A 20,615-nucleotide genomic window follows, 5' to 3' on the forward strand; every position below is an offset into this window, starting at 1 on the left:
GGGGAGGGATGGACGGGGCTATCAGCTGCCCACATCAGAAAGCTGATGGCAATAGTTTCATGTCTGCAACAACCACTCACATGGCCCATGCCCTCACACTCCTGGCCTCCGCAAACATCCTCCTCCAGGGATCCAGATGTGGGGGCTCTCCTGGTTACCTGAGGTCAGCCCAATGGTGGCTTCAAAACAACATTTCCAGCCCCGCTGCTTGCCTCCACTTGGGGAGCTGAGCACAGACTGCAGATGTTTAGCAGGAGCCACCTTGAAGCCTAGTAACCCCAGGCAGGCCATGGGGAAGCAGCAGGGGCTTTTCTAATTCTCTGCTAACCCAGGGCCCAGCACGGGGCTCCCACCTTCCCTTCACGGAGAAGCACCCACGGGCCCTGGCAAGAGCAAGCAGCATCACTTCTCCACTAGGGACATCTCTGCTCATTCAGTGGCCAGGCCCTAAGACGGCCTGGAGAGAGCACAGTGGGAGAAGTGGCTGTTCACATCCCCACCAGGGTCCTGGGGATTTGGACTTCTTTATCCCCACAGCCCTGCGCAGAGGGGAGGAGTCTTCGAAAGGGCTCTGGTCTGATCTGACATTAACAAGTCGGCAGTGGTGTAACTCGTGGGGACCAGAAGGGCACCAGCCCCAGGATACAACTTAAAAGGGGCTCCCACAGCATCCTGCAGCATCCTCCAGCCCTTGCAGCACCTCTGCCCAAGGTGTCAAAGTGACCACTTCCACCTCTCCAGGTCAGGAATTGCACCTCCCATAGAGATCGGACTGATTCCTTGCAAGTCCCCAAGCTACAGAACAGGCTGCAGAAACACTGAGCCACAGATGTATCAGAGTGCCCCAAGGTGCAGAGACCCCTCAGGAGGGACTGGAAAGGCTGGGAGGGAAGCAGGATGCACTAGACAGGCTGTGACCCTGCATACACATGGTTAGGCAGCTGTCCAGTTAAATGCCGTGAGTTAGAGCGCTATTGAACCCCATCAGAAGGCAACTGTCAGCAGCAGTGGAGGAGGAGGGAGGGGACAGAGCAACCCCCACAACGTGTCCATCCCCCTAAATGCTCCCCCTACTGGATCTTGGGGATCTGGGCCTGGCCCACACAGCAGAGGGGCTCCCTTCTTCGTGCCATTGTCAAGAGTCTCGGGTGGGGGAAGGAATAGAAAGTCTCCCCCTGCCATGTGGGCCCAGCCTAACTCCCCCCAGGACCCCAGCAGGACAGGGCAGGGCAGGGCAGGGCAGGGCAGTGGGAGGCGGCATGCATGGTGGGGACTCCCTCCCAGCTGCACAAGGAGAAGATAGATTTTCTGTCCCTTCTCTATGAGTCCCTGGGGTGGGGCTGTGCTGATGCTTCTCCATAGGAGCACCAGACCAGCCCCACGAAGCAGCATGGGATGTGGGCAGAATGGCCCAAAATTAACCCTTACAAGAAACCTAAAGCAACCCTTGCTGGACCCTAAAGTACCCCTATCTGATACTACATCAGATGGGGATTAAATTTTGACTTGTTCAGCCGTTTCAAAAGCACTCTGCAGGTGTGAACATTTGTTATGTTACGGCTACAGAGCGGTTTCAGGGGCCTCACTGCACAAAAATGTAACTCTGGTACTTTGGGGTGAAGGAGGGGAAGCAGCTGGGAGCAGAAACTGATAAGAACAAGGCGAAAAACAGGCAGAAAAGACCCCACCAACTGGCAAGGGGCAGCTTGCAAGAGGCAGCAAGGGAGCACAGGGTGTAGGAACATGCACACCCAGGGAACGTCACTCATTAGAAAAACACTCCAAGCAAAAGAACAGTTTGCAAGACTTGGCAAGTTGGCAGTACAGAGCAGCAGCAGTGAACAAGTCCACCCAGCAACCCACTTCCTGGGATAGTGAAGGACTAGAAATTGGTGGTTTGATCTCAGGTGAAAGCTCAGAAGTGTTTAAGTTTTTAGTTAACAAACTAAGAGGCGTACACCCAATGGAAGGGAGGGACCATCACCAGGGAGGACTATTCCTCTGTTGCGGGGCTGCAGGGGGGTGGTCAGGAAGGCCAAGGCGGAGATGAGACTGGGACTAGCTACCTGGATTAAAGATGACAAGAAGTCATTTTTTAAATACATAGGGGGCAAAAAGAAGGTACTGGGTAACATGGGGCCTCTGCAAGACACGTTAGGAAATCTGGCCGATGACAAAGCTAACTTATTTAACAACTTCTTTGCCTCCATTTTTCTGACCAGGGACCAGGTCACCCCCCCACTGGGACTCCCATAGGACCCAGGGGAGGTGCACCCAGGCCTAGGGTCAGTGAGGATCTAGTCAGGGACTTCTGGAGGGACTGGATGTATTTAAACCAGCTGGTCCTGACGATCTCCACCCCAGAGCACTGAGGGAATGAGGAGAGATCATGGCGGAACCCCTGGCACGGCTTTACGAGCACTCACGGTGCTCTGGTGTAATGCCAGAGGACTGAAAAAAGGCCAGTGTGGTTCCCATTTTCAAAAAAGGGAGGAAGGAAGACCCAGGAAACTATAGGCCAGTTAGTCTTACCTTGATCCTGGGTAAGCTTTTTGAGAGAATTATCCTGGCACATGTCCATGAGGGGCCAGCAGAGGAGGTTATGCTCAGGGGCAACCAACACGGCTTCATTCGAGGCAGGTCCTGTCAGACCAACCTGGTGACCTTCTACGACCAGGTCACAAAATCCTTAGACGCAGGGGTAGCAGTGGACGTAGTCTTTCTGGACTTCAGGAAGGCCTTCGACACTGTCTCTCACCCCATTCTCATTAAAAAACTAGGGGCTGAGGTGTCAACACCTACACAGTCAAATGGGTCACTAACTGGCTGGAGGACCGGACCCAGAGAGTGGTGGTGGACGGGTCTTATTCGACCTGGAGGGATGTGGGCAGTGGGGTCCCCCAGGGCTCGGTCGTCAGGCCCGCACTGTTCAACATCTTCATCAGTGACTTGGACGAGGGGGTAAAAAGCACCCTGTTCAAATCCACAGGCCGCAATAAGATGTGGGGGGAAGTGGGCACACTAGAAGGGAGGAATAGGCTGCAATTGAACCTAGACAGGTTACAGGGGTGGACGGATGAGAACAGGATGAGTTTCAACACTGACCAGTGCAAGGTGCTACACCTGAGGGGGAAGAACCAGCGGCACACCTACAGGCTGGGGAACTCCCTTCTTGTCAGTGCAGAGGCAGAAAAGGATCTTGGAATCATCAGTGAAGCCAAAATGAAGATGGGCCAACAGTGTGGGGACACGTTCAGGAAGGCCAACCACACCTTGTCATGCATCCACAGATGCATCTCAAGCAGGTCCAAGGAGGTGATCCTCCCCCTCTACGTGACACTGGTCAGGCCACAGTTGGAGTACTGTGTCCAGTCCTGGGCGCTGCACTTCAGGAGGGATGTGGACAGCATGGAGAGGGTCCAGAGGAGGGCCACCCGCATGATCAGGGGGCAGCAGGGCAGGCCCTACGAGGAGAGGCTACGGGACCTGAACCTGTTCAGCCTCCACAAGAGAAGGCTGAGGGGGATCTAGTGGCCTGTTACAAACTAGTCAGGGGGGACCAGCAGGCATTGGGGGAGTCCCTGTTCCCCTGAGCACTACCGGGAGTGACTAGAAATAACGGTCACAAGCCGGCAGAGGGTAGATTCAGACTAGACATCAGGAGGCGCTACTTCACTGTCAGGGTGGCTAGGATCTGGAACCAACTTCCAAGAGAAGTGGTGCTGGCTCCTACCCTGGGGGTCTTTAAGAGGAGGCTGGATGAATACCTTGCTGGGGTCATTTGACCCCAGCGCTCTTTCCTGCCATGGCAGGAGGTAGGTCTTGATGATCTGCTCAGGTCCCTTCCGACCCTATCAACTATGAAACTAGGAAGTTTTTAAGTGCTCTTTAAGTGATCTACTTGTAATTTGCAATATCACCCTGAGATTTCTACCTATTATCCTCCTAGTTCTGGGATGAGACAACCCTAGCATCTCCCCCAACATGGGATAAGATGGTGTCAGCATTTGGGTTCTTCAGGATCCAAGGAAGCTGCTTACTTTGAATATTGATATCTTTTCAGAGGAATTGCCTATGCACATCTGAACCAGAGTAGCATAATCAGAGAAAAACTCTCTGAAGATGTGATCATTTTACATCTCAGGTCCACCCCCAGCAGTATGTCAGAGTTGTTCTTACTCCTCAGGTTTATCTGCTTCAGCCAGCCATGGAGCACATGGTGCCTGGTGTCACTCTTTCCTTGCTAGCAGGCTGGGGGGACCCGGGGGCAGGCAGTTGCTTGGTTATTCAGCTTGACAGTGTTTCACCTTCCGTGGAGAGAACCAAAGGATAAAATATTTATCCCACAGAGAAAAGGAGGATGAGGTGAATTTAAGCACCTAAACCTGACCTTATTCCAACCTGCTTAATACCTGTGACCCTGAGACTAGAGAAATTGGCTGTGCAGGATCATCCAGATGTTTCATGGCCCTGCTACACATCAGAGCTGTGGTGTGTTCCTCTTGACCCATGGAGATCAGACTAGTGTCCTCACCTGGGCTCAGGGTTAGTGAGCTGCCATTACCACCATGTCTTTCTGGATCTGAAACCCTTCACATTTTAATTTTACTTTCCCAGATTCTTCAACCTCTGTGTAGGCCATGTAAGGATGGGAGTGCTGCTCAGCTTCCCATACTCCAATGATCTTGTCTGGCATAGAGACAGGTATATCACCTGCTTTAAGACCACAGGTAGCTGAGAAATCAGCACCTCCATGGACATTCCCCAGCTGCCACCCAAGATCCCAGAGGAGATTTCAGAAATCTCAGCATGAAATATAATTATTCTCCCCACCCATAAAACACAAAGTCATTTCTGCAAAGGTTTGCAGATGACACTGTGATGGAAGCAGTGCTCAGCAATGCAGAGGAAAGCCATAAGCGTAGAGAGCTCTATATTGCTGGGAACAAAGAGATAATATACATTTTAATGCATCAAGGTGTAAAGTCACCCATCTAGGGGGAAAGAATGTGCTGCCATGCTATGCTGGGGGCAGGGGGAGGTGGGAGAAGTGCTCTGTCCTTTTTAGGCTGCCAGTTCTGGGGAAGACTCAGCTGCATACAAGCTCCCAGGCTGGTGCTCTTGTGAAAGCATAGTGGGATCCTTGGAGTGATAAACAGAGGGATCCCAAGTCAGAGAAAGGAGGCTCTGTCACCTCTGTCTGGTGCTCAATCAATCCCTGCTGGTCCAGATTTTGGGCTTATGTACACTGCTTCTGTGCTGCTTCTATGAGCTCCACTGAGGAGCAGATCCCATCCATTGTTTTTTTCTCTCCACACACACTGCCCTTGGATATTCAGTGATGAAGCCACCCTCAGTATGTCTACCCTGCCTTCCACATATCAATTAGCATGCCTGAAGAGACAACTATAGAGTGGGGCCTGACCATACGGTCACCTCAGTATACTAATTGCCAGCATTGGGCACCTACATAACAGGATTGAGAATGTGGGTCATGCTTCTCAGTGGTATTCCTGGACTTCATACAGAGGCAGGGTCAACACACTCCTGATTTCCACACATCAGAGATAAAGCTGAAATGTTGGAGACAGTTCAGGTCACAGAGAGGCCTGATGAGGAAAGACCAGAAAACAACCTCATGATGTGTAGTACCAGAGGAGCTCCATGAACAAAGCATTACCAAGGGAAGGCTGAAGGGTATCTTGATCACAGTCTGTTCATGCCCAAATGGGGAACAAAACTTTTGTAAGGGGATCTTTGCTTCAGAAGACAAACTCAGAAGAGGGGCCAGTGACTAGAAGTGGAAACTGGAAGTGGACATATTCAGGCTGGACTTAAGAGACCAATTTTAACTTCTTAAAGTACAGCACCCAAAACTGGATGACAGATAAAGACAGAGGAGCTTCCTTCCCCATGTGGTTGAACTAACTGTTCCTGGAAACCTATTGACCCTGAACACAGGCTAAGAATGTGTGTGCACTCACCAGGCTGGGGACACAACTGTCAGCTTCTCTGCAGGGTAAAATATCAAGAAGGGGGTGAGCCAAGAATGGACATGAGTTTCTAAATGTGACTTTAGGATCCTACATCCAACATTTTGGTACCAGAGATCCTGTTTGGCTTTCCCCAAGTAGCCTGGCTGTCGACCACACAAAGTGAGCATTCTCAGAGCACACCAAACTACAAATACACCTCCACTCAGTGGTGATGCGTAGGGAGTGCACGGGGGTGCACGTGCACCCCCTGAGAGCACCAGTGCACCCCCTTATTGGCTGCGCTCACCGCTTAGGCAATGGGCAGGGGGGGCAGGCAAGTGCCCCCCATGCAAGCACCAGCCGATCGCTGAGATGGGCCACAGCAATCAGATGTCATGGGATTGCCCACAGGGGACCCTGCCCCTATCCACAGGATCAGACAATTGTTCACACCCAGATGGGGAGCAAAACTTATGTAAGGGGATCTTTGCTCCAGAAGACAAGCTCAGAAGAGGAGCCAGTGGCTGGAAGTAAAAACTGGACATACTGGGTGCATCCAGACGAGCGTGGTCATGCAGTATGTGGTGCTGCAAACATATTTGCTATACCATATATCACATAACCTGGTGTCCTCCACATTGCAAGGGCATGCTGCCTAGTGAGCATTGTGCCAATTTTGTTTTTCCCTGCAGTTTTTTTTGACTCCTGGATATCCAGTGGTCAAAAAAAAAAAAATGAGGAAAAAAACCCCAGCGTGATGCACGCTTAGGCAACACGTACTGCTAAAAAGCAGAGCCAGGCTGCCTGGAGCCATGCTGTGGCTGCTGGCCAGACTCCTCCCAGCAGAATCTCCATGGCTGCAGCCCTGGGAGAGCCCCCAGGACCCCAACTAAGGCTGTACAGTGGGCACCGCAACCTACTCTACCCCACCTGGCGTAACTTGCCACACACAAAGGTGCATGTGGCATGGGTGTTTCCCAGGGACAAGAAGCAGAGGAGCAAGATGTGCCACTAGTTGTCCCCAGGGAGTCAAATGTCCACACCATGTGTGGACATGCCCATTCAGGCTGGACATAAGGAACCAATTTCAACACGGGCAGAACTTAAGCACTGAATCACTTGAACAAGGGCTAGGGAGTGGCATCTCTGTCAATGGTAATTTTTAGATCAATATTAGCTGTTTTGCTACTAGACATGATCTAATTCAAACAAGAGTTTCTTCAGGAAAGGCTAGTGGCCCAGTCTATCCAGAGCAGATCACAATGTTTCCTTCAGGTCTTATACTCTGAGTCTGTGGTCTACCAAGACTCCCAGGTCCTTTTCCACAGTTTGCCATCCAGCCAAGTGTCACTCATTTTATATTTTTGTATTTGATGATTTCTCCTGAGGCGTAGCACCTTGTAGTCATAGATTCATAGATGCTGGGGTCAGAAGGGACCTCAGCAGATTATCAAGTCCAACCCCTGCCTAGGCAGGAAAAAACGCTGGGGTCAGATAACCCCAGCCAGATGCGTATCCAGCCTTCTCTTAAAGACCCCCAAGGTAGGGCCAGCACCACCTCCCTTGGAAGTCCATTCCAGATTTTGGCCACCCTTACTGTGAAGAAGTGTTTCCTGATATCTAGCCTAAATCTTCTCTCTGTAAGTTTGTGACCATTGTTCCTTGTTATCCCAAGACATGCCCTGGTGAACAGAGCCTCTCCGATCCCTTGCTGCATCCCCCTAATGAATTTCATAGTTTCATAGTAGCTATAGTTTCAATAATGACTCCAAGATCCCTTTCCGCCTCTGTGCTTTCAAGAAGGGAACTCCCCAGCCTGTATGTGTGCTGTGGATTCCTTCTCCCAAGGTGCAGCACCCTGCATTTGTCTACATTGAACCCCATCCTATTCTCGTCTGCCCACTTCTGTAGTCTGTCTAAATCTATTTGCAGCCTTTCTCTCCCTTTGAGTGTATCCACCTCGCCCCACATCTTAGTGTCATCAGCAAACTTGGACAGTGTGCTTTCCACCCCCTCGTCCAAGTTGCTGATGAAGATGTTAAACAGTGCGGGCCTGAGGACTGAGCCCTGGGGTACCCCGCTGCTCACATCTCTCCAGGTTGAGTACAACCCGTCCACCACTACTCTCTGGGTGCGTCCCATCAGCCAATTTTTTACCCATCCAACTGTGTAGGCATCAATGTCACAGTCACTTAATTTATTGATAAGGATGGGGTGAGAGACAGCATCAAAGACCTTCTTAAAGTCTAGAAAGACTACGTCCATGGTGACACCATCATCCAAGGATTTAGTTACTTGGTCATAAAAGGCAGTCAGGTTGGTCAGGCAGGACCTGCCTTTGATGAACCCATGCTGATTGCCCCTGAGCATGATGGTGGCCAAAGGTCACCTCTCAGCCTTCTCTTGTGGAGGCTGAGGAGGTCCAGGTCCCTCAGTCTCTCCTCATAAGGCTTGTCCTGTAAGCCCCTAACCATATGAGTGGCCTTCCTCTGGACTCTCTCGAGGTTGTCCACATCCTTCTTGAAGTACAGCACCCAAAACTGGAGGCAGTACTCCAACTGTGGTCTGACCAATGCTGTATAGAGGGGAAGTATCTCCTCCTTGGATCTATTTGTCATGCATCTGCCGATGCATGATAAAGTGTGTTTAGCTTTCCTGATGATCTCGTCACACTAATGACTCATGTTTCCATTGAACTTCATCCTGTTAGCTGAAGCCCAACTTTCCAATCTGCCAAGATCCTTTGGAATTGAGCTCATATCCTTCATGTTCACAGTCTTTCCCAGTTTCCTGTCCTCTGCAGATTTGTTCAGGAAGCTTTTTATGCAAGCTTCCAATTAATAAAGACATTGAATGGTACTGGGCCCAGGAGAAACTGTTGTGAAACTCCACTCAAAACCTCCTGCCAAACTTTTGTGTTCTGTGTTTAGCAATTAATTTTGACCTTTGAAATCAAACATCATGAGTCAGAAACATGCAACTGACTTTGTAACTGCAAGTGCTGAGAACAAACAGTGCAATAGTGTAATGCTGAAACTTAAATTGGAAGTCCTGAAGCCAACTCAAGCAGGTGAATGCCAGAATGAAGTCTGCACTGCATTGAATTTGGCTGAGTCAACTGTTAGGACCACATTGAAAAATAAAGACAAAATAAAAGAATGCAGTAGGATTGCAAAGCTTTGAATCCTTTGAAACTCAGTGGGAGTAGGGCTCCAATTATGTTAGAAATGGAGGGGCTGTTAAGTGTTTGGATTGAGGATACAACTCCATATGCCCTGAGTATGCTGCTTATTCTGAAGTAGGCTAAGAGTCTGTATGATGATTTAAAGAAACATTTGCCTGAGGGGTCTGATTGTAAGCCTTTTATTGCAAGTGAGGGGTAGTTTGAAAGATCTGAGAGGACTAACTTGCATAACTTTTCTGTTCAGGGGGAGGCTGCTAGTGCGGACACCCAAGCAGCTTCCAGTTATAAAAATGAACTTGTGGAAACCATTGAGGAGGGGGTTTTATACGCCTCAACAAGTCTTCAGTGTTGATGAGACAGGCCTGTTCTGGAAGAGGATGCCTTCTAGGACTTACATTTCGAGGGAGGAGAAGTCAATGCCAGGTTTTAAGGTGTGCAAGGATCAACTTACTTTATTATTAGGTGGTAATGCTGCAGGTGATTTTAATTTGAAACCATTGCTTGTATACCACTCATAAAATCCCAGGGCTCTCAAGGGGTAGCTTAAAAGCAGTCTGCCAATCATTTGCAAGTCTAACAAGAAGGCCTGGGTGACAGCATCAAGAGTTGGTTCAGGGATTATTTCTGTCCTGCAGTTGAGAAATATTGTGCTGAGAACAATCTGTCCAACAACGCACTTCTCATTTTAGACAATGCACCAGGACATCCTACTATACTTGATAACCTCAGTGATAATGTAAAAGTTGTTTTCCTGCCCCCCCCAATACCATCTCTCTTTTACAACTGACAGACCATTGCTGATGAACAAAGTCATTGTTGCCTTTAAGGCTTATTACATAAAGAAAACATCTGTCCAGCCCAGGCAGTCAGATGGAGAGGGTGCTCCAACCCTAAAATAATTTTGGAAGGGCTATAATATCTGCATGGCAATTGATAACATTTAAGTGCCTGGAATGAAGTTGCTTCCAAAACAATGAATGGTGTCTGGTGAAAGCTTTGGGAAGACTGTGTCCAGGATTTCCAAAGGTTTGAGGAACCAGTGGTGACAATCCAGGACAATATCATTGAGCTTGGAAAGAAAATTGGACTTGATGAACTTGAACCAGAGGAAATTCAGGAGTTGATTGATTCCAACAGGGAGGAATTGAGCAATGATGACCTCATTCAAATAGCATCTTGCTCTTCGTTATGGCTTCTCTGCTGTTTTGAGGAAGATGGTCAACCAGCAAGGGCCTTAACCAGTAAAGGCATGGCTGAAGCTTTCAAAGATCTTGAAGCTTTTCTTTCCTACTTTGATGAGAATGACCCTGACAAGCAGCACAGTTCTGCAGTTGCAAAAGGAGTTAACAATTAAGTGAATTGTTACAGACTGCTTCACAATGAAAAAAAAGAAGCCCAAAGTACAGCCGTCAATGGATTCTGTCTTCAGGAAATGCACAACTCCTGCTTCAACCCCTGCAGCCAGCCCTCAAAAAACTGCTCAGCCAAATACTTCAAAATCCCCTGAAACTGCCACTAATCTTGACAGCCCTGATTCTTTCACTCTTTCAATTGCTAAAGAAAGCCCTAAGAGTAATTGTGGAGGTTTTAGAAAGTGAAAAGTGAAAGTGAACCTGTACATACAGGTCATTCATTTCTTTTGCAATTTTGTATATTATTTCAAAGTTAAAAATCTTAAATAAACCATTTACATACATTTAGATGTCCAAATTAAGTGATTTGTAGTACTAGTGGGGAGCTAGCCACATTAACAAATTATATTTATGTACTAGGATCATGCAAAGTGTGCCCTATTTGATTTGGATTCAGATTTGGTCTGAATCAGGGACAGTGATTTGATTCGTTGATTCAAATCACTGTCCCTGATTCAATTTGGCCAAATCTAAATCTGAAGTTTCGATGCTGATTCAGAGAATCACCGATTCGGACATAGACATAAATGTTTTTTCTACATACCTCAGGGTACCAGCGTGGCTTATGAATGCTGCGATGCTAGGGCAGATGGAGCGTCCCACAGGAGTGCAGTGGGCCCTCCATGTGCTTGGCAGTGAACCCAGAAGTGGACTGGAAGTACTTCTGGTCCACTTCCAAGTCCACTGGGGAGCATGCCAGGAGGCATCCCCCTCACCTCCCTGACTTGATGATAGGCCTCAGGAGGATCCCAAGTGCCTCTCCCAGATCCAGGAGGCACCAGTCGCTGAGCCGTGAGGGTGTGTGTGTGTGTGTGGGGGGGGGGGGGGGCGCTATGCAGTCCCCAGTGGACCCAGTAGTGGACTGGAAGTGCTTCTGGTCCACTCCCAGGTCCAGAAGTGGCCAAGTGCTGCCAAGTGCTCTGGGGAGACCCCTGCACCTCTGTGGGTTGCTCCATTCGCCCCAGAATTGCAGCACTCATGAGCCACATGCTACCTAGAGGTATGTAGAAAAAAACATTTAAAGCTGTGTCTATGTCCAAATCTCTGAATCTTTCAGAATTTCTCTGAATTGATTCAGAGGGTTCCGATTTGATTCAGAGAGATTAGAGGGTCCTCTGATTCAATTCGGATTTGGAGATTCGGCCACTGAATCTGGCCGAATCTCCACCAAATTGAATCAGGAACCAAAGCTTCACACACCCCTATTATTTACATTAAATCTTATGGGAAATTTGGTTTTGCTTAATGCTTTTTCTTTCAATGGTCATTTTTTCAGGAACCAGTTAAGAGCACTAAGCAGGGGTTGCCTGTATTTATCTACCTTGCAGTAGTTTGACCTAGTCCACATATCTCCAGTTTCTTTATGAGAATGTCACGTGAGACCTTGTCAAAAGTCTTGCTGAAGTCCAGATACATGGCATTCCCTTCATCCACCGAAGTAGTTACTTTGTGAAAGGAGGAGATCAAAAGTGTTTGACACTATATGTTTTTCAGAAACCCATGCTGGCTGCTTGTGATTAGTGTTTCCTCCTGCTGGTGCTTGTAAATAGCTTTCCTTAAGATTTGCTTCAGTAACTTCCCAGGTACTGAGGTGAGGCTGACTGGTCTGTAGTTGCCAGGTCCTTCTTCTTCTTCTTCTTCTATTTTTTTTTGAAAGAGTGGTGCTCTGTTGTCCCTTTTCCATTTCGTTTTGGTACCTGACCCATCTCTCACAAGTTAATGAAGATCAGTGGAAAGGGCTCTGAGATCTCCTCTGCCAGGTCCTTCAGAACCCTGGGATTAAGTTCATCAGGCCCTGCTGATTAGAATCCATTCCCAACAAAAGCTGTCATCTCCTTGCTCAGCTTTCTCCCTTTCTTATCCAGATAATCCTATTAAATGTCTAGCTGCAAGTTATTTATTTTTTGTCATCTTCATGTCATTTCTCTTCTACTGTTAGGTTTGAGTAAGTTTGAAGGATCTCTTTGTAAGAATGGCTCTCTTGTATGTCCTTTTTGTCAGCATTATTCCTACAATACTTTTAAGTTTAGACCCAAAGATGGCCATGTTATAAAGTTGTAAGATTCTCTTACGCTGTTGTGATGCACTCTGCTTAGGAGCTCGGTCAAAGAAATCCAGCACCAAGGCTTCTCAGTTCTTTGACCTCTTAGCTGGTTCCTCGATCTTGAATCACCTTCTGTTTCAGTATTATGCAGCTATATCTGTCTATTAGGAAGTCTTATGCTGGTTTTTATTTTCCTGGGATTGTTTATCACCAGTGCAAAGACATGCTCTATTTCAGTCCTCTCATGTATTTCACATATTTCATTAACAATATTTTCTGTAATATGTCTGTTCTCTTCTGTTTCAATGTTTTTCTTTTTTTCTCATATACAGTTTACATTGCACATTCAAATTGGACCTCTTGAAGAGGCATGAACAAAGTCTCTCTCACATTCTCTGAATTCTGCGATGCTCCAGGTGCATTTGTCCCACTGTTCCATTAATAGGGACCATCCTTTCAGGCTGCTTTTTATTATTACAGATTAACTAGTTTCACAACAAAATCAAGCACTTTGGCATCTCATAAAGGTGAGAATTCATTTCTCCTCTGCTCCACTCTTAATTAAATTTGTGCAGTATTGTCTGTCTACTTTACAAAAATCCCCAAACCTTCTATGACTTAGGTCTTCACCGGTATGTCTGGTTTTATACATTATTTGTTTGTATCCTGAGCCAAGTTCTAATCTGCTATAAATCTTGGACAAGAAATCCCTTATTTGCATTGCCATAACCTTCTATGGTATTAGCACACCAGAGTGATTTGGTATTGGACGGAGATAACACAGATCTTAAACTCTGATTGGCAGCTCTGAGTGGATAAAAACTGCAGATGTAGGAGAAGCCCTGGTCAGCCTGTGGGGGAAAGGAACCTGAACAGAGAACTCTTCAAGTTCAAATTGCTGCAGAAGCAAAGGTAAAGACTCAGAATACATTATAAGACTGACTGTTAGAGGTGTATTTGCCAAAGCACCTTTAACAATGAGGGAGGGAGTTAAAGCTGCTAGACAAGAACTATTGGGAGTGTACAGATTTAGTCTCCACAGTTCACTCAAGCCAAGCACTTCCCTTGACGATATGAGAACATCTGTAGAAGGAACTGAACTGTCACTGAAGTATTTCTGCAGGCTGCCCATGCATCTTCAAGGGAGGGTCTTAGGGTAGAATTCTGTTCCACCTGGTGGACAACAAACGTGAAGCTGGAGACCAAGGGTAAATTCTATTCAGTGCCTGGGCTGATTGAGGTGCCCAAGTGTAATTCTATCCCATTCTGCTCTCAGCCCTCAAAAACAGTTGATGCAAAAGGTACGTGGGTCTTTTGTCTCCCCTCTGTTTTTTTCTGATTCATTATTATGAGTAAGGTGACATTAGGTTACGTAAGCAGATGCAGCAATGGCTTTTTAGGCCTTGAAAAGGGTGAATCAATACAGTCACACACAGGTGCCTAAGTCCACTTACCAGCCTAATAGGTAGATTAGGATCATAACGTAACTCTGAGGGCTTTGGAACAGGTTACTTGTATAACATAAGAAATCTGTGGAACGTTGTGATTTTATAAAATGATGAGCGTTTTTAGGAGCAGTCTCAGGTGAAGGCTTCATGTTGTCTCAGACCTACATGACTGTGACTTGCCACTAGACGGCTGATGAGCAGAGGAGTGGAAAGAAGCCGGGACTTAATTCCTCCCGTGTAGTGGGAGAGGAGGGTAGGTGGTGCCATGTAGCTGGGAGGCAGAAAAAACATTATGGAGACTTCCTTGTCTCCACATGCAGCAGAAGCCCAGCCAGAGATGAGTTGGGGGAGGGGAGGACAGATAACTCTTCAAAAACTATTTGAAGTGAGTTGGAGGGGCAATAAAGAAAAATAAATGAAAAAAATTAAAGGACATGCATCTCAATGAATTGGGATTGGGTCTGATGGAGGAGAACTGTTAAAGGCAGCAGGGTTCATGTAGTCTGGGAGTGGGAAGCAGGACTTCACTGGCCCAGATGGTGAGACCCTGGGGCTGGAGAAAGCATGCTTTGCCTGGCTTCTAACCTCCTTTAAAGTGGCTTATCTTTAAAACATTTAGAAGGTATTTATTATGGTTTAACAGCCAGCTAACTAATGACTGGTCTCATTTTAAGTGCCTTTATGCTGGTTTTAAGGTAACTTGTGCCAAATCCTTGAGTTAACCAACTAGGACAGGTCCAGATGAGTGTACACGTGCCCGTTGTGGAGTCTCAAACCAATTTGAGATGCCAGAACAGGCATGCCAAGAATGAAAAAAATGTCAATGAATTGCAAAGTACCTGGAGTTCCAGGTATGGAAAAAAAAAAAAAAACAATAAAAAACCCCATGGAAAAAATGTGGGGCAAGGCATAGTTCAGGACCATGCCCCTAGGCAACCCAGAGGTATCCAGCCAGAACATCTCTATGGGGCTTCCGTTGCCTCAGCATGTGCCTTTAGTGTGCTAGGCAAACAGAAGTGGGACAAGGCTTCAGTGTGACCCAGACCCTGATGCTGTCCCAGGTAAGCAGGGACTGGGGGTGGGGGGCTATGTCATTTCTGGGGGGGATGTGGGTGTAGGATGTGTGGGTGGGTGTTTGGGTAGTGGCAGAGGATGTGTAGGGGGGATGTGGGGTGTGTGGGGAGTAGTGGGTTTGTGGGGGAATGTGGGGTTTGTGGGGGGAGGCTCGGGGGACTGCCAGATGCCCCCCCCCCCCTCTGCAGCATATAGCCCCCAGCCCTGGAAGCAGCAGCTAGCTGGGCTGTGCCCACTGCAATGCTGCCTGACCCATGGGCTGTGCGGGGAGAACAGGCCTGGTCCAACCCAACTTGATCTGGTATGGCATGGCCTGCTAGCATGCCTTTGGACAGGACTGGGACACATGGCTGTGGGACCATGTGTGATCCAAAGTCATGCGCTAGCTCGGTGGGCCAGGCTGGGTTGGGCCAGGCCCCTTCTCTATGAGGGCAAGGCAATGATATGCAGACATGGGGCTTTGCCATGGCCCACTTGTAGGCACAGCCCTGCTGCCAGACTGCTGCAGGGGGTGGAGGGTACAGGGTGCACTTTAGGTCACGGCTGCTGCAGCAGTCTAGCTGGCATGGGGGGCTAGTGTCCCCAGATACCAAGTGGTTGGTCCTGAGAAGCTCCTGTCTATTTATCCATTCAAAATTGTTGTGGGCTCTAAGGCCCACCCACTAAACGAATAGCTCCTGGGGGCTAATGGATGAATGGAACAACTGATTTTGTGGGACAACTAAGGGAAAAAAAAAAAACAGGATAGGAGTGACGTGGAGGTCAAAGGGTCAAAATATGAAAGTAAGTGCTTTGGAGGGGGACATCAAGCAGACCCTCCTGGGCTACACCTACCAGTTCTCAAAGGCATGCAAGGAGCACATGGATGCCACCCACTGGTGCTCTGCCCAGAAACATGCTCGGACAAATGAAAGGAAAATGGCTCCACAGACTCTGGGCACCTTTCTGGCCAAAGCCTTCTTCCTGGTCAAGTACAGGGCCCACTTGGCCAGGGCCAGGAGGAGGTTGACTAGGAGGTGCCAGGACTTGGGGTCATGGATGGAGTGATCAAAAACAAAAAGATGGGGGGTGAAATTCAAGCAGAACCTCAGGAGGAGGTTCTGGAGGTGGAGGTGGAGGGGCTGCAGCCTGGCCCACTTGAGGGTCATGTGCACCAGGGTCTCCCTCTGCCTGCCGAAGGGGCAGGATACCAGGGTGTCTGTGAAGCTCACCACATACATGCCTGTGGCAATGGCTCCATGGAGAAGCCACCAGCTGAGGTCCCCAGTGGCTCATGGGATGAGGGTGGAGTATAGACTCAGCCACTGGGGTGCCTCAGCCATGCCCTCGCTGAGCAGGTGCCTCCGCTTGGTGTCTGCACGGGACGCAAGGGTGGCATGATGGATCGTACGGCACACAAGCGTGTAGAGGTGGTGGTGATGGATGGTGGAAAAGCAGACCAGTCTGGTGTCCTCCAGCCAGCTCAGGTGGTAGAGTGGGGAGTGCCATGAGGCCAGGCAAGGCACCAGCCCCATGACAAACTCTGGTGGGCTGGAGGGCACAGGGTGTGTGGGGGGACTGCCACCACACAGGACTTGGTCAACAAAGGCAAGGGCATTGGGATGCTGAGAATTTACTGTCTATTTGTCCATTCAAAATTGCCATGGGCTCTAAGGCTCACCTGGTAAACTAGCAGCACCCACTATATGGGGGCTAATGGATGAATGGAACAACTGATTTTGTGGGACAATTTAGGGTGGAAAAAAAAAAAACAACAGGAGAGGAGTGACATGGGGGTCAAAGGTTCATAGATTCACAGATTCACAGATTCACAGATTGTTAGGGGCTGGAAAGGATCTTGTAGATCATTGGGTCCAGTCCCCCTGCACTAGGCAGGAAAAGACAACTGGGGTCAAGTTACCCCAGCGAGGGGAATATCCAGTCTCCTTTTGAAGATTTCCAGGGTAGATGACTGCACCACCACTGGAGGGAGTTTAATCCACAGTCTGGACACCCTGACTGTGAAGGAGTTCTTTTCCTGGAGTTGAGCCTGAAGCAGGCTTCCAGAAGTTTGTATCCATTGCTCCTGGTCTTCTCCAGGGGCTCCCTGGTGAACAGTTGTTCACCAAGTTCTTGATGTACCTTTTGGCTGTGCAGGCAGATGACTAGGGCAGGACTAGTCTGTGGGCTAGGCTGAGCCCCACCGGATGGGATTGGTCCCTGAGGACCCAATAGAATCCCCACCAGGCCCCACATATGAGGATTGGTTTCCAGAGGTCTAAATCTGCTCTGTCCCACTGGGGTTGGTCTCTGGGAGCCTAGCTCCACCTTTTTCTACCCCAGCATTCCAGGATTAGGTCCTTGGGCCTGGTACCACCCCCATGTGGCCCCACCCCACTTCTATCATGCTAGGATTGCACCCTGGGGCCCAATGCCACCCTAACTCTGGCCCTGAACACTGGGATTAGGCATCTAACCCAGCATGCAGGGTCAGGGTCTTCCCATGGATCCAGAAATTTGTTGGTGAAGAAGTACCACTGCTCACCTGCTGCCAAATTGCCAGACCCATGGGAAGGCCTGGAGGCTGGGTGACATGGCATAGCAGGTTGGATCTGGCATGTTGGCCAGAAGTTGAACAGCTCTCTCCTAGGAAGTATCTAATGGAAGCTTTCAAATGTTTCTCTTCATAGCACATTACAGATATTGCTACTCCTAAAGCATGCCTAACCAATGTTTATCCTACCTCTTCTTGATTTAAAAAAAGAATTGTTTTTTCCATATGGGGAAAGTTAGAATTACAGAGCAGGAGACTGAGTTAAGAATCAATTGTAGGGGGGCAAAAGGGTGTGATTACTCCTGTTGAATGAATTGCAGTAGTTTGTCCCTTCTTTCCTTGAATTTGCCCAGGTGTTCACACCTTTTTATATAACTGTTAACTTGTTTGTTTCAAATGTTACTCAACTTCCAATTATACATACCATCTGGTGAGCCTCCACTGAGCAGGTGCTCCATCCAAGTCATGACCTTCTTTCCTCTCCCTCTTTCTCTCTTCCCCCCTGCTCTCCCACAGGATACCAATTACAACTTTGTCATCAAAAAACCAAGTGCAAACCTCCTACGGCACCCATCAAAATGAACAAGATTATCATCTATGAGCATGCAAACTTCCAGGGTTGCTGCAAAGAGATCACCTCTGATATCTGCAACCTGACATGTTTCAACTGGAATGACTGTGTCTCCTCTGTGAAGGTTTTTGGACAGCCCTGGGTTGCCTATGAGCATGAGAATTTTAGAGGCAAGCTTGTGGTCTTTGAGGAAGGACAATATGCTTATGTTGGTAATGTTATGAATGACAGGATCACTTCTCTCCAGCTGATTACTGAAGACCTAAGTAATCCCCAGATCACACTTTATGAACACGTGGATTATCAAGGTTGCTCCAGGGTGGTGAGAGAACCAACCAACTTTGCTAGGGAATGTTTCAATGACCAAGTGTCTTCCCACAAAGTCCAGAGGGGTGCCTGGCTCTTGTGTGAGCACTGTGATGGAAGTGGCTTTCGTTACATTGCTCGGGCACATGAAAACCTTCCACACTATGGGGTTATGTGTTTCAATGACAAACTTACATTTATCCGTCCTCTGTATCCTGGGGGACACTGCTACTGACAGGCTGCACGGCCTGCCATCATGGAGAACCCTGGGGTAGGAAGTCTTTCTCCCTGAGAGAGAAGACATTCCTTCATATGTCACAGAAGCAGCATGTGTTAGAAAGCTGCACTGAGCCTGCACTGTGCACCATAGTTTTGTTTCCTAACACTTACTTTAAGGCTTGGCTAAGACTTTTTCAAGGGACTCAGCTTTGCATTCAACTTTTTGCTGCATGACTGTAGGCTATATCCAGGACACTCCTTCTGCCCCCAGACACTTGATGCAGCTCTGATTACAAGATGTATTCAGGAGCCTCCTGGCCTGAAACTACTGCTGCTTTTCCATTTGACCCATTCTTTCTCAATTTCTCTTTATGTCCTTGTTGTAACCAGCCAGCTTACCCTATGACCTCTCTGATGTACTCTGGCCTAAGCCCTAATAGTTATAAGTCTGTTAGAAAATAAACAAACAAGGCAACACTCATTTAATTGGAAGTGTAAGACAGGGGAAATGATTTACCACCCTAGAGAAATTCTTGAACTGGCCCTGGACCCAGCTGATTCATTATAATCCAAAAACAGAATGATTATCCATATTGATACAATACAGGAAGTCAACAAAAGAAGTTGATCTTCAGAGAGTGAAAGAATTCCAGCATTTAAAGTGTCAGGTAGTGGGAAAGAGGATAAGGATTGATTCAACCTCTTTATAGGTATGGGAACTTGAACACTGCATAGAATCATGAGGGGATAAACGAACAACGCACCAAAAGTTAAAAAAAAATGTTGAAGAGTTGCATCTCCTGATGATGATTTCTCCCCAGACACTTATTCCTGTCCCAGTGAAAGAGGCTGATATCTCAGCATTGGTGGGGTTCATTACCAGTGGGCTGTGAGAAGGACAAAGAAGGCCTGCCCACTGAAGCATGTTTCTAGAGTGTAATCCAAAACCAGATGTAAGCTCCAGCTCTAATGGATTTGCCAAACCCACTGCATTATATATTCCCCATCCTCCCTGAAACATTCATCTCTGCTTCTGAGGAAAAAAAAAAGTTATTTTCTTTTGCTAACATTGATGCATTATAAATGTATGTGGTCTAATCAAGTGATTTTGATGAAGAGTCAACCACTGATTTAGTACTAAAAAAATAATTCCGGGGACATCCACCACCCATATTATTTACTTTTGTTGTCTAAACCAGACTTGTATTTTTATGAGGAAGGGAACCAAGCTGAGCACATCTCCCTTCAGATGGTATAGATCATAGTGAGCTCAGACTCTGCTGCACTACTCCCCTAAGCCCTTTTCCTACAAATACCTTGATATTGTGGTCCACAAGGACCTGGTTCTATGCTCAAGTACTATCTGGTTTACAATGGGAGTAGGACAGCATCCTCTCTACTTGCCAGTATACCCTTGGGTAGAGAAGTGTATAGAAAGTTAATTTAGATCAGGGGTGGGCAAAATATGGCTCACGGGCCAGATGCAGCCCACCAGGCCATTCTATCCAGTCTGCAGAGCACCTAAAAAGTTTAGAAAATTAGTATTTATCTGCTCCTGGCTGCATGTCAAAGATGACAGGAGCCAGGAGCAATAGGACCCAGGGGAAGCTGGCAGCACTCAGGAGAAAGGCCAGCCTAGCCCTGCTCCACCCCCTGCCCCTGTCCCTGCCCCCCCCCCCCTGCAGAGAAGTCTCTGCCTGTGGCCGCTTTCACTCCTGCCCTGCATGCAGTTTCTCCAGCAACATGTGGCCCCCCAGTTGCATTGCTGGACCATGGGGCTGTGCCAGTACCCCAGGGCGAGGAGTGGGAGGGAGTGTGTGTGTGTGTGTGCAATTTGTGGGGGAGAGAG

General features: G+C 48.0%; 1 long non-coding RNA gene across 1 annotated transcript; it reads left to right on the plus strand.

Annotated features, from left to right (window-relative positions):
* The first annotated feature begins 13,467 nt into the window (after positions 1–13,467).
* On the plus strand, positions 13,468–19,868 carry LOC106738293 (uncharacterized). The gene is made up of 2 exons (XR_001372618.2): positions 13,468–13,527; positions 18,187–19,868. It is a non-coding gene; the product is annotated as an uncharacterized LOC106738293 (long non-coding RNA).
* The last annotated feature ends 747 nt before the right edge of the window (positions 19,869–20,615 follow it).

Source organism: Alligator mississippiensis, chromosome 11 (genome assembly GCF_030867095.1).
Source record: "Alligator mississippiensis isolate rAllMis1 chromosome 11, rAllMis1, whole genome shotgun sequence".
Lineage (NCBI taxonomy): Eukaryota > Metazoa > Chordata > Crocodylia > Alligatoridae > Alligator > Alligator mississippiensis.